This window comes from Ambystoma mexicanum, chromosome 5q (genome assembly GCF_040938575.1).
Source record: "Ambystoma mexicanum isolate Mex_15411 chromosome 5q, UKY_AmexF1_1, whole genome shotgun sequence".
Lineage (NCBI taxonomy): Eukaryota > Metazoa > Chordata > Amphibia > Caudata > Ambystomatidae > Ambystoma > Ambystoma mexicanum.
This window is the reverse complement of record NC_090933.1, coordinates 1,278,314,221-1,278,326,796: the sequence shown is the minus strand read 5'-3', so window position 1 is coordinate 1,278,326,796 and position 12,576 is coordinate 1,278,314,221. Positions and strand designations below refer to the sequence as shown.

General features: G+C 49.7%; 1 protein-coding gene across 2 annotated transcripts in view; it reads left to right on the top strand.

The window, feature by feature from the left end:
• The window catches only part of EPPK1 (epiplakin 1), a 222,314-nt gene that overhangs the window by 94,371 nt on the left and 115,367 nt on the right, over positions 1-12,576 (top strand). The window contains exon 3 of one of the 2 annotated variants that reach the window (XM_069621856.1): positions 726-773. The gene's annotated coding sequence lies outside the window, so the exon portion shown is untranslated. Of the gene's footprint in view, positions 1-722; positions 774-12,576 lie in introns of both variants that reach the window. The other variant, XM_069621855.1, reaches the window with a different exon arrangement.

Here is a 12,576-nt window from a genome sequence, read left to right as displayed (position 1 = left end):
TTGCACCCCATGTGAGAGGTGATGATCCCCACATCTCCAGTGAAAGGGGTGCCTGGCAGGGGGTCAGCCCAGCAATCAAAAGACTGGCAATACTTACCTGGGCTGAATGCAGCCTGTTAGGCCACGGACCAGACCCTTTTGCAAAATCGAGCAAAATAGGCTCTAACAGGGGCGTGGCCTAACAGTCAACATTCAGGGGACGTAAATGATGTCTGTTAATTGCGACGCAACCCCCGTCAGGCTACACGGCCTAAGAGTCCCGGCTCGAGTCTCAAGCCACTTAAGGCACCGGGTATAGATTTGCATGTTGGCACAGGTAATGTTTTGCCATGTTTGCTGGCCTCGCTGAGCATGTCTCTGGGAGAAGAGAGGGAGGGGTAGAGGGAGAGGCAGATGGGAAACCTGTGGTGTCGATGGTGCAGGTCAGAAATACCCTGGATGCGAGTCCCGTTCTGTTTCTAGAGTTCTAGGGGGGGACACTAGGCGGTATGTTATCTGAAGGGGAGAGCCCTAGGCTAGGCCTGCTTGACTACAGCGCCTTGGGTCTGATAGCGCCTGAAGTGCTGTTGCTAAAGAGTGGAGTCTGCTCAGAATCACTGCTGATGTTATGATGGGAGCGTGCACGGGTCCTACCATCCTAGTACATACCTTGAGGTTTTACAAGATTCTTTTTCTGGGGTGCAATAAACACAGGCTGACGTTTAATATTTCTTTTTTCCTAGCAGTTCCCGGGAGCTGGACAGAAGGAGGACACGGAATCCGAAGAAGCCCAGGTGAGATGTTTCAGAACACTCTCAGAGCCTGCCAAGGGGCAGGCCTGGGCCTCTGCCTACTCCTGGCTGCATACAGTAAAAGCACCAAATACATCCATGCACCCTTTCCCCACTGCATCTCTCTTCTCTCCTTCTGACCCAACCACCCCAGGCCCTCTGCTTTGCCTCTCCTTCCCCTCCTGCCCCTGCGTTTGTGGCTGGCTGCGGCTGTCTGCCCTACTCTCTCACACTGGCCCTCTTTTTACCCCAGGTGCTCTGCCTACCCTCTCTCTCTGTCTCCTTTCCCCAAAGGGCTGGGCAATAACTCTGCCCCCTAGTGCCTGGCAGTAGACTTTGTCCACAGCTGGTTGGGTATTGACTGTGCCCACTGAGGATTGAGTGCAGACTTTCTCTTCAAAGGATTGGGCACCTTGTCCTTTGAGGGTACACTACTGACTCGGGCCTCTACAGTTTGTGTGTAGACGCTGTCCCCTATGGGTGGGTTCAGAATTTGTTCTTTAAGGGTTTGATACTGGCTCTGTCCCCTAAACGTTGGGTGCAGAAGGCAATGTAAGACAATGGGCCTGGTCACAACCTTGGCGGTATACCAGCAGTAAATCTGCCGGGGGACTGCCAACACAAGATAGTATTAACACAACTCTGTCCGGCGCTATTAGCGCCGGATCTCGAGTTGTGGTAAGGCTGTTACTCCCCATTTTCCATAGAATTCTATAGGGCAGTAACAGCGCTATTACCGCCAGCAGTATTAGCGCTGCAGTAATAGCACCGTAAATGCACGGAAAGTGGAGAGTTTTACTTTCCAGCAAAAAGCTGGCGGTAAACCTCCAACTTTCTGTCCAAACTCGGGATTGGGCAGAGCGGTAATGCGTCGGTAATAGCGTTAGTGGCACATTTTTGCCACTTTGCCCTACCCCTGGTGAGGCCCAATGTATCCATATTTATTGAATTTTACAAATGTATTTGATAGTTTAAAAAATACATCAATGACGAATTTGTATTTTGTACATGAAATACATACAAAAAACAACATGGAATGTCAAGTCCCTAATAAAAATGTAAATTTTAACCAATACAAACCAAAGAATAAGACAAAAAGATTATTAACATATGTAGATCAAATTTAATTATTTATAAATGATACATAATGCAAAATAAGGAAAAAACACAATCAACATTCATTTAGTTATCATATCAGACATAAAATGATTTCCATTGTCAGTTTTTCCAAATTCATGACTGATGTTTGGACTTTGGGGGTGAATCAACGCTTCGTTAGAGACCTCTGGGATTCACCTGCAGAAGGGGTGAGGTCTCTCATGCTGATGGAACCACATGTGTTCCACATTCACATATCCTGCTTTTTTTGTGAAAGTAAAACAAATTCCATGCCTCAAGTTTTGGAAGTTGTCCATAGTTTGTATGTCAAAGTATTTCCAGCTAACAATAATAAATGGCCAGATGTATGTTTGTCCGATGCCGTCATGCGCAGTAGAGGCTGCCCGAATGCACAGAATGCTCTTCTAGAGGGAGCTGTTTCCTTAGGATATACCGTGGTCCAATTTGCATTGCTTCGCCTGTTGTCACCACTAGAGGGAGCTGTAGGCTTACAATCAATAGTGGTCCTACTGTGTTAAAGAAAACCTGCACTTTGGCCCGTGTAAACGGGCATGTACACTAGTTCTTAACATTTTGGGAGTAAATAACTTCGAAGGCAGAAAAAACAATCTTTGGCAATGCCAACAGTGTGGGCTATTTTGTAGCCATGGGTAAGGCCCTTGCATAGTACTGCCATAGTTGTATTAATGGGCCATCAATGATAGCAGCTGCAAAATGATGTGTCAACCTGGCAATCTAATGGCAGTGCCAAACGGTTGGCTTTACCAATACTTGTTTTTAAGAGGACTTCAGTGAAGGACACGACCAGCGCTTGTAAATTAGGTTGCTCAAGGCAGACCTGGTTAGGACATTTTATTAAATCTGTAAAGTGCTTCCAGCTCCAACTAAGTCATTGGGCATCATTACGAGGTTGGAGGTAGCCTTGCCGGCCCAGCCAGACCCGGTAATTGCCCTTTCGCGGGTGCCGGGCCCGGTATAACCCCATTCCCATTTGAGCCCCATAGTGCTCAATGGGCATGGGCAGGGTGGTAGCCCGGTACCGTTAGTAACGTAGCAGTGCTACCATCATATGCTGCTCGCGGGTGCCGGTGCAGCCACCAGGTCAGACCTGACCTGCAAGGGCTGCAAGGGCACCCACGAGCTGAACTCCTAGTATGGCGGTACGGTAGCAAAGGTGTCGTTAGCGATACCAGCACCGTTGTTGCCTTACCGCCATACTTGTAATGAGGCCCACTAACTCGACTGCTTTGAAATAATGCTGGCAGTCACGTCAGGCATGCAGTTGGATGCTAAGGCTTGGTAAGGCTAACTCAAAGAGATCCCAGGAGAATGTGTTTTGGGCAGGGAGGGGCAGGAACTGGGTGGGAATGGCCATAGGGATTAACATGGCCATGGGCAGTCAATGGGTGGGCAAATAACCAAACAACACCTACAAGCCTTGTATCCTTCCTCGTATGCCATTCCCCATAGCTCTACTGTAATGCAATCGTTTTGGCTTATATGTGGTGCAGCCAAAACGAATTAATGTCAACAGTGAGGTAAAAGTAAGGGTCGGATTCCCCTGCATTCAGCGTTTCAAAGTCTGGGAACTGTAAGAAACCTGAGGGTGTTCTCACTCCTACTCCCCTTGGATCCTCTGAGCAGGTGGCCAGGGAAAGGCCATCGCTTTTGGATCCTGAGCCTGGGGGTGGAGAAGCGAAGGAGGATCACCTGGGTGGAGGGTCCTTGAGGATTAGGAGTGGGGTGCCAAGGGGTGACCAACCTAACCCTCCCCCAACCTTTAAGGGCTATTATAAGCCAGCCCCCCTCATTTTCCTACATGTACCCCTTGACAGTACTGGGACAAAGAAGAAGCAACTAAGAGTAATGAAGGCAACACTCTTTCACCACTCTTGTATTGGGACAAGGAAAATGCTTGCTAAGAGCTGTGCTGGTCAGGCATGTCCCTTTCATTGTGGTCAGGCAGGGCTATTTAATATCCACACCTGCAGCCTGTCAGCGTGCTGCAGGTACATAAAAGGAGACCGTCCCAGCAGGGAAGAGAGCAACAGGGGAACAGCAGGAGACCCTTGTGAGGAGACAGCTGGGGTGGGACCGGAGAACAAGCCAAGATGCCGGCAGCTATCACAGAGGATTTGTGGGACCCTATGTGAGTGGGCTGTGTACTCCCCACAAGCCTTGGAGCATCCGTAAGGCAGCGCAAGCAGCAGGAGCTGCTGAGGAGCCTGGAGCTCAGAGGATGCCCTCCGCGTCCAGGCAGAAACCTTGGCGGTGCCGGAGTGTGGAAGGAAACACACAGCAAGCAAGCGGGGCTCGCGCCAGTGGATTTTCCAGCTTCGGAAGCCGAGAGGAAGTCATGGGAACAGCGGGGGAGAAACACAGAAGGATGGTGAGTGTCAGAAGGGCGCTCAAGCATTGGGGTGCTCCTATAGCACCACGAGTGAGTAACGGTCCATGAAAGAAAGAGAATAAATGCATATTGAATACCAAACTAAATGGAAACGTAACATTGAAGCAAACAAAAGCATATTGAATATTGAACTAAATGAAAACTTAATATTGAAGCAAACAAATGCACATGGTATACTGAATAAAATTAAGCAACACAAGGGCCCATTGAACACCGAACTGAAAGTGAACAATATTGAATATATGTAAATAACCTTGAATTCAAGTACATTAAAGGCTGAAGGAAGCCAAATAGTGGACTTTTATGAGTGATTGCAGTGTGGCAAGGCCAAGGTTTGTCAAGAGGTCTGTGACACGTGGGGGAAGAGACATGAGGTTATCAAGGAGAAGCCAATAGAAGGGCATGATTACACACTAAGTCAAGAGGCCCATAAAAGGAACTAACTAAAGGTGACTTGGTGCACAGGAGCAAGTGACAAGGAACCTGTGTGGGCTGAGGAGACATGGGATCCTGGTTGCGCGACCTGTGACGGGTGGACCGTGTAGTCTGTCAACTGCACCTAGACCAGAGAGACCTGAATGTTGAAAGATAAGGACACTGTTTTTTTCATGGAATTTTCTTATGCTTGGGGAAGGGGAGCTGAAGGAAAGCTACGAGCTGGAAGAAGCTCAGAACTTTTGGTTGAGCACTGTTTCCTTTACCTTTGACATCCCTACACACTTGTTAGCTTTAGTTGTGAGTGCAAGGATAGGGGTTGGACACAGACAGACTTTTAAATTGAACTCTTTGACTCAGACTTTCCTTAGTTTCGTTCAGGTAGGGAAATCCCACCTTAGCATCGGGTAAGTTAGGCCTTCAACCATCACAACATTTAAGTTAATAAATATCTTTGGTTTGAACTTTACGTCTGTGTCTTACTTCATGATGCCTTCACAGAACAAAACTGAAGTGAAAAAAGCAACTTCCAAATTTGTCACAGGACGAAAAGGGAGGCACTCAGAGACGTCCAACTACCACCAGTGTGTTCAAGAGAAGCTGGAAGGCTTATTGTAAACACTGAGCAGTATATGGAAGACGTTGATAGCCTCAATACAACTTTGCTGGTACAGAAAACAATTCCGGTAATTCTGACACCAACATTATTTCCGGACCGGCAAAGCACAAGTCGGCCGATGGAGGCATGAATCTCCCAGGAGGCCTGACCTGCCTATAGATCAGAGCCCCAGCAGCCCAGCAGATAGATGCCTGAATCACCGGCACCGATAATGCCGGTGCCAGTGATTCAGTAAATCCCATCCCATGGAGTCATATTGGCCTCCATGGGAATGGGAACTTACCGTCATTCCACTGTCCATAATACTGCAGTAATACCGGGATATCAGGCGGCGGAGATGGTAAGTGGAGTTTCCCTGAATTACCGGTGGGATACTGACAAACTCCTAATGAGGGCCTTTGACTCCTATTTGTTGTATATTTTGTACGGATTTATCGACTTCAAAACATCTAAAAATGCATTAACCGAAGCCCCGTAAGGACTCCGTCATTATACGGCCCCATTGAATTGAATGGTGTAGGACTGGGACAGAGATGTGCTGTCCACTATAGTATAGTTCCGAAGTTAAAACTTAAGGTGCCTTTAGAATCTAATCCTAATAATTTATTCCATAGCTTTAGTTCTGATTTAGGATCTGGAGAAGCTCCATCGCCAGCCGGGCAGTGGCCCTAGGATAGCCAAGGGTCTCATGTGAGACCTCAACATGGGCGCCGCATTGATTTTGGCCCCAGGACTGCTAGCTTCGAGGGGCATAACCAGCATGGGTTGTGCGGTCAGCGGCCACCATAACCGATGATTGAGGTCTCCTTTAATCCTTTGGGGCCTCTGGGAGCTGCAAAGGTGTCCCCCCAGACCTCCGCAGCATCTTCTGAATACTGAGCCCCCCTTTTATCTGCTTCTGTGGGATTTGTGGTTCGGTAATCGTTTTCCACTAATAGTATTTTTTAAACCACTTCTTGTGATTTAGCAGGGTTCAAAGGTCATGTAGTGTAACTTCCTCTAATGCCACCGGAGAGTCATTGGGCCTCATAACACGGATGGCGGAGAACCATGGCGCTATTGGCGCCATGGTTCATGCCGGTAAAATACCGGCACCGCCTTGGCGGAAAGGGGAATTACCACCCCATTCCAAGGTTGGCAGGACGTTAATTCCCCATTCCACCATTGCCCTTCCCCATTCCCATTTTCGCCCCATAGGGCTCAATGGGAATGGGGAAGGCGCTAATTACGGTACCGCAAATTGCGGTACCGTAATTAGCTCCCTGGGTCCCTTTGCGGGTTGGTTTTTAACGCCTGCAAAAAGCAGGCGTTAAATCCCCCAACCCACAAAGGGACCTCGTAGTAAGGCGGTAAGGATTTACCGGTACCGGTATTTTACCGGTACCGGTAAATCCTTACCGCCATCCGTGTAATGAGGCCCATTGTGTAGCATGACTTCCGTTACTCCTATTATTTTGGTGAAATGGTGCCAGTGTCCATTACTTTTTTTGAAATTGCGTGGGTGTCAGTACTGAGATGGTTTCTTAGCAGGCAATCGATCTTAACCAGGGGTGGACTGGGATCCAAAAGAGGCCCTGGCAATAATGTTCAAAGGGACCCCATATTGCACATTTTAAACTAGCCCAACATCTTTCCTATGGAAACATTTGGAAATTCAACACAAAAGAGGCCCAGAGTACCGAGGCCTACCTGGAAATCAACAGAGTTCCCCCATATAGGCCAGTCCAGCCCTGATCCTAACATATCGTCACCTGCCCGATTCTTTAATTATGATTTTTATTAGAGTATTTACTGAGCACAGACCTAGCTTAGGGAAGTGACAGAGAGCTTCACAATCATTACAACTGTAGGGGGAAGAACACGGTGGGGAAAGCTGAGAAACAAGGGAGTGGGGAGTGGGGAGGTAACAGGAGAAAGGGGGCAATTTGGCAGCAAGGGATCTGCAAGGAACCAGGAGAGGAAACGGTGGGACTCAGATCACCCAGCCTCAGGTAGGGTGGGGAGAGGATGGTGTGTGGACCTAGGTGTTAGAGAGGAGCCATTCCTTGAAGAGAAGGGTCTTGAGCTCCTTACTGGACTGCTTCAGATCCTGGGCACCGTCTGTGGCCATAATGTGATGGTTTTCTCTGCATCCACTCTCTCCCTTCCCTCTTATCACCTCGCTGTTAGTCTAATCTTTCTTATTTAAATATTTGACCAACTTGCTTTCCCCGTTACTCACTGTGGAAGTAGTAATGCAGAACCTGTGACTCCAGCCCAACATGCACGTGCGCCACTTCTGCCCCTTTGCACATTCTTTTGTAACACGGCTCTTTTTGTTGCTGTGCTTTGCATAGAGGCCAGTCATGTACCAATTGCGAGGCCAGTACCTTCTCACTCGCTGGAAGGATCTTTAGGTCTGGGATGATTACATCCAATCAAATTGGTCGTTGGAGAATTGGACGCATTTTTGTTGACAGGTACATTTTATATGTAAGCAGAAGACCCCCACAATCCTCCCTTAACCCCTCTACATGAATGATATCCCTAAACCCACCCCCCACATACATATGTGGCAAAATGCGCAAAAATATTCTCCTGCGACCAATTTGGATGCGCAGTAATCTACCAACACCGGATCTTCGTCACTTTCCACCTGCGTAAGTCACCTACTGACCCAATGCACTTTCTACTGCACCAATGCACCAATGCACCAAGCACAACTCGCTGTAAGACGCCCTTTGTGTCCAGGATTGTAGAACCTGTTTGTGCAGACAACCTCTCAACGCATCCCTTTTGCGAGTCTCAGCGCGCCACTTTCGGCTACGCCGTCTCAAAGGGCCTTTGTTACACGGTGTTCTCTAATTCCCGCGAGGAAACCTCAGGGAGCGGGGGAGGCAATCAATCGCCTTTTAATTAAAAAGCTTATTAAGCTCTTATGAATGGGATAAGAGGTGGCAGGCCCAGCTGAAGATATGTGGGGGCCCGTTTCAACATGATGGTTGGGGGACCGCTGCTTAGAGCGAAAACAGTATGAGGCACCCATGGGTGCATGCATTACAATGGTGACAAAGATAAGGTTAGTAGACTGTGATTATCATGAGTGCTCGCCAGCATGGAGATTAAACACTAAATGCCCACTGAAGAGCTCTAAACCATTCTTTGTCAGCAAGTGACTGACGTGGAGGATGGAGTTTTCGAAGGCAATGAGGTGATAACACTTCTGCATATCCGGCGGGAAAACACAGCTTGTAATTTGATCACTGCAAAGTGTTCAATTTAAGCGCCAGAATGAAAATAGAGAAATTAATTTATTGCTGAGTTACAAGACTGCAGACTGGCAATATCGGGGCAGTAGCTGGGGACGGACTTGAGGCCCAGGCCCCTTTCTTTTGAAAAGTTTGTAAGGCCCTGACACCATCCCTGAGAGGTGGGTAACATTGTCCCTCCAGACTGGCCTCACATTGCAACCTGAGGATCTCTTATAGCCGCCATGCTCCATTTACGGCCGCAGTGTGGAGTCGCCATGCTCCATTTACGGCTGCAGTGTGGAGCCACCATGCTCCATTTACGACCGCCATGTGGAGTCGCCATGCACCATTTACGGCTGCAGTGTGGAGCCACCATGCAGTGTGGAGTCGCATTGGTATCATAATTTTTAATGTCCGTTCATCCGCACCAGGGTTGCAACTGGACTCAATTTCGGGAAGGGGACTAACCCTTAAAATGCCCGGAGAGGGGCTAACTTGAGGGACTGTGGGAGAGGGGCAAACTTAAGTGCTCTTTCTAGTGAGATTATTTTGGTGCAGCTTCAGCTCTGCAGGTCAGACAGGTCAAGTCAATATACCCCAAAATGTGGGGGGTGGTTAAAGCCCAATCTGCCCAATGGTCGTTGCGCCACTGATCCGCGCCCACATGTACAGTGTCACTGCGTGGGACCATTTTACAGGGCCTACTCCCGGCTGGAGACGACAGCCACTGACCCAACTATTAATAATTCCTGCTGGATGAGCTAAAGGCGCAGGTTTCCAGTGGTCTCCAGGGTCTCCCAGCAGGATGGAATCTCCTTAATTAGAATCTTGTAAACTCTAGTGCCAAGAGCAGGCGAGCTAACCAATAGCAAGACCTGATAACCCAGTATACCCCGCCCCCTTCAGAAAGAGTAGAAGGACAAGTAGCGAGATCTGATCTTACGTCCTTTCAAGTCTCACACCCCACTTCCTGCCTAAAAACATGGCTCCCGGAAGCCTTGTTAAAGAGCAAGGTATCCCGCCCTGGGCTGGTCCTGCTGCGGGATCTGAGGCACGTGCACAGGCCGGCCTAGGAGTGCAGGGAAACCCATTCTGTAGTGTTTGCGCCCCTTGTTGTTAAGGGCGAAATCACGTATTAATAGTGTTTGTCCTCGGGCACTCAATAAAGGGGTGGGGGGCATTGATCTGAGGAGCTACAATGCAGCGGCAGAGCTCGTGCAAAGCGATTCTTGGCAAAGCCAGCAGTTTTGACTTTTCCATATGCAGACATGTTCCCCCGCTCATGGGAGACAACTTTTGATTTTTGTTTGGGTTGGGCAGAAATTCCCACACCGAGCGAAGCGTGGGAGATGGACTCAACCCCAGGTCAAAACAACCCATTTTAGAGCACATTTTGCAGCAAGAGTTGGAAAAAAAACAATAGCCTAACCTGCTGAGCTATCTTTACTCAGCATTCTGCTTTTGGATCTCTGCATTTCCCCAACTACTTCTGCACCTGCCAAACAGCTTTGGCCTGTCCACCCCTTCTCCCTCTACCCCACAATGAAGGCTCAGGGGGCCCATTCACGAGGCGGCCTCCCTACTTTGAAGTGAGCAGCACTTCCTGATTTTGCAAGCTGCGTCCTAGCACTTCATTGAGTTGAGGAGAGGAGCCAGAAGGGCTGTCCCGCTGAACGATTGAAGAGCGCAGAGCACTCAATCCTTTTTTTTTGTTTTCGTTTTCGGTCGCCACCATACAAATGCATGCAGAAAATCCACGGGACGAAATGACACTCCCACCCCCGTGGTTCAAGAAGTACGAGGTCAACTGCCCCTCCTGCCCCATGCACTCGGCACGTATTCACCCATTCATGTATTTCCCTCTTCCCCCCTGTACCTGGCCCGTATGCACCCATTCATGTATTTCCCTCTTCCCCCATGTACCCGGCGCCTATGCACCCATTCATGTATTTCCCTCTTCCCCCATGTACCCGGCGAGTATGCACCCATTCATGTATTTCCCTTTTCCGCCATGTACCCGGCCCGTTTGCACCCATTCATGCATTTCCCTCTTCCCCCATGTACCCGGCCCGTATGCACCCATTCATGTATTTCCCTCTTCCCCCATGTACCCGGCGCGTATGTACCCATTCATGCATTTCCCTCTTCCCCCATGTACCCGGCGCGTATGCACCTATTCATGCATTTCCCTCTTCCCCCATGTACCCGACGTGTATGCACCCATTCATGCATTTCCCTCTTCCCCCATGTACTCGGCGCGTATGCACCCATTCATGTATTTCCCTCTTCCCCCATGTACCCGGCCCGTATGCACCCATTCATGCATTTCCCTCTTCCCCCGTGTACTCGACGCGTATGCACCCATTCATGCATTTCCCTCTTCCCCCGTGTACTCGGCGCGTATGCACCCATTCATGCATTTCCCTCTTCCCCTGTGTACTCGGCGCGTATGCACCCATTCATGCATTTCCCTCTTCCCCCATGTACTCGGCGCGTATGCACCCATTCATGTATTTCCCTTTTCCCCCAGGTACCCGGCAGCGCGTATGCACCCATTAATGTATTTCCCTCTTCCCCCATGTACTCGGCGCGTATGCACCCATTCATGTATTTCCCTCTTCCCCCATGTACCCGGCGCGTATGCACCCATTCATGTATTTCCCTCTTGCCCCATGTACCCGGCGCCTATGTACACATTCATGTATTTCCCTCTTCTCCCATGTACTCGGCGCCTCTGTACCCATTCATGTATTTCCCTCTTCCCCCATGTACCCGACGCGTATGCACCCATTCATGTATTTCCCCCTTCCCCCATGTACTCGGCGCATATGCACCCATTCATGTATTTACCTCTTCCCCCATGTACTCGGCGCGTATGCACCCATTCATGCATTTCCCTCTTGCCCCATGTACCCGGCGCCTCTGTACCCATTCATGTATTTCCCTCTTCTCCCATGTACTCGGCGCCTCTGTACCCATTCATGCATTTCTCTCTTCCCCCAGGTACCCGGCGCGTATGCACCCATTCATGTATTTCCCTCTTCCCGCATGTACCCGGCACGTATGCACCCATTCATGTATTTCCCTCTTCTCCCATGTACTCGGCGCCTCTGTACCCATTCATGTATTTCCCTCTTCCCCCATGTACTCGGCGCCTCTGTACCCATTCATGTTTTTCCCTCTTCCCGCATGTACCCGGCGCGTATGCACCCATTAATGTATTTCCCTCTTCCCGCATGTACCCGGCGCGTATGCACCCATTCATGTATTTCCCTCTTCCCGCATGTACCCGGCGCGTATGTACTCATTCATGTATTTCCCTCTTCCCCCATGTACCCGGCGCGTATGCACCCATTCATGCATTTCCCTCTTCCCCCATGTACCCGGCGAGTATGCACCCATTCATGTATTTCCCTCTTCCCCCATGTACCCGGCCCTTATGCACCCATTCATTTATTTCCCTCTTCCCCCATGCACTCGGCCCGTATGCAGCCATTCATGTATTTCCCTCTTCCCCCATGTACCCGGCCCGTTTGCACCCATTCATGCATTTCCCTCTTACCCCATGTACCCGGCGCGTATGCACCCATTTATGCATTTCCCTCTTCCCCCATGCACTCGGCCCGTATGCACCCATTCATGCATTTCCCTCTTACCCCATGTACCCGGCGCGTATGCACCCATTCATGCATCTCCCTCTTACCCCATGTACCCGGCGCGTATGCACCCATTCATGCATTTCCCTCTTACCCCATGTACCCGGCGCGCATGCACCTATTCATGCATTTCGTCTTCCCCCATGCACTCGGCCTGTATGCACCCATTCATGCATTTCCCTCTTACCCCATGTACCCGGCACGTATGCACCCATTCATGCATTTCCCTCTTCCCCATGTACCCGGCGCGTATGCACCCATTCATGCATTTCTCTCTTCCCCCAGGTACCCGGCGCCTATGCACCCATTCATGTATTTCCCTCTTCCCGCATGTACC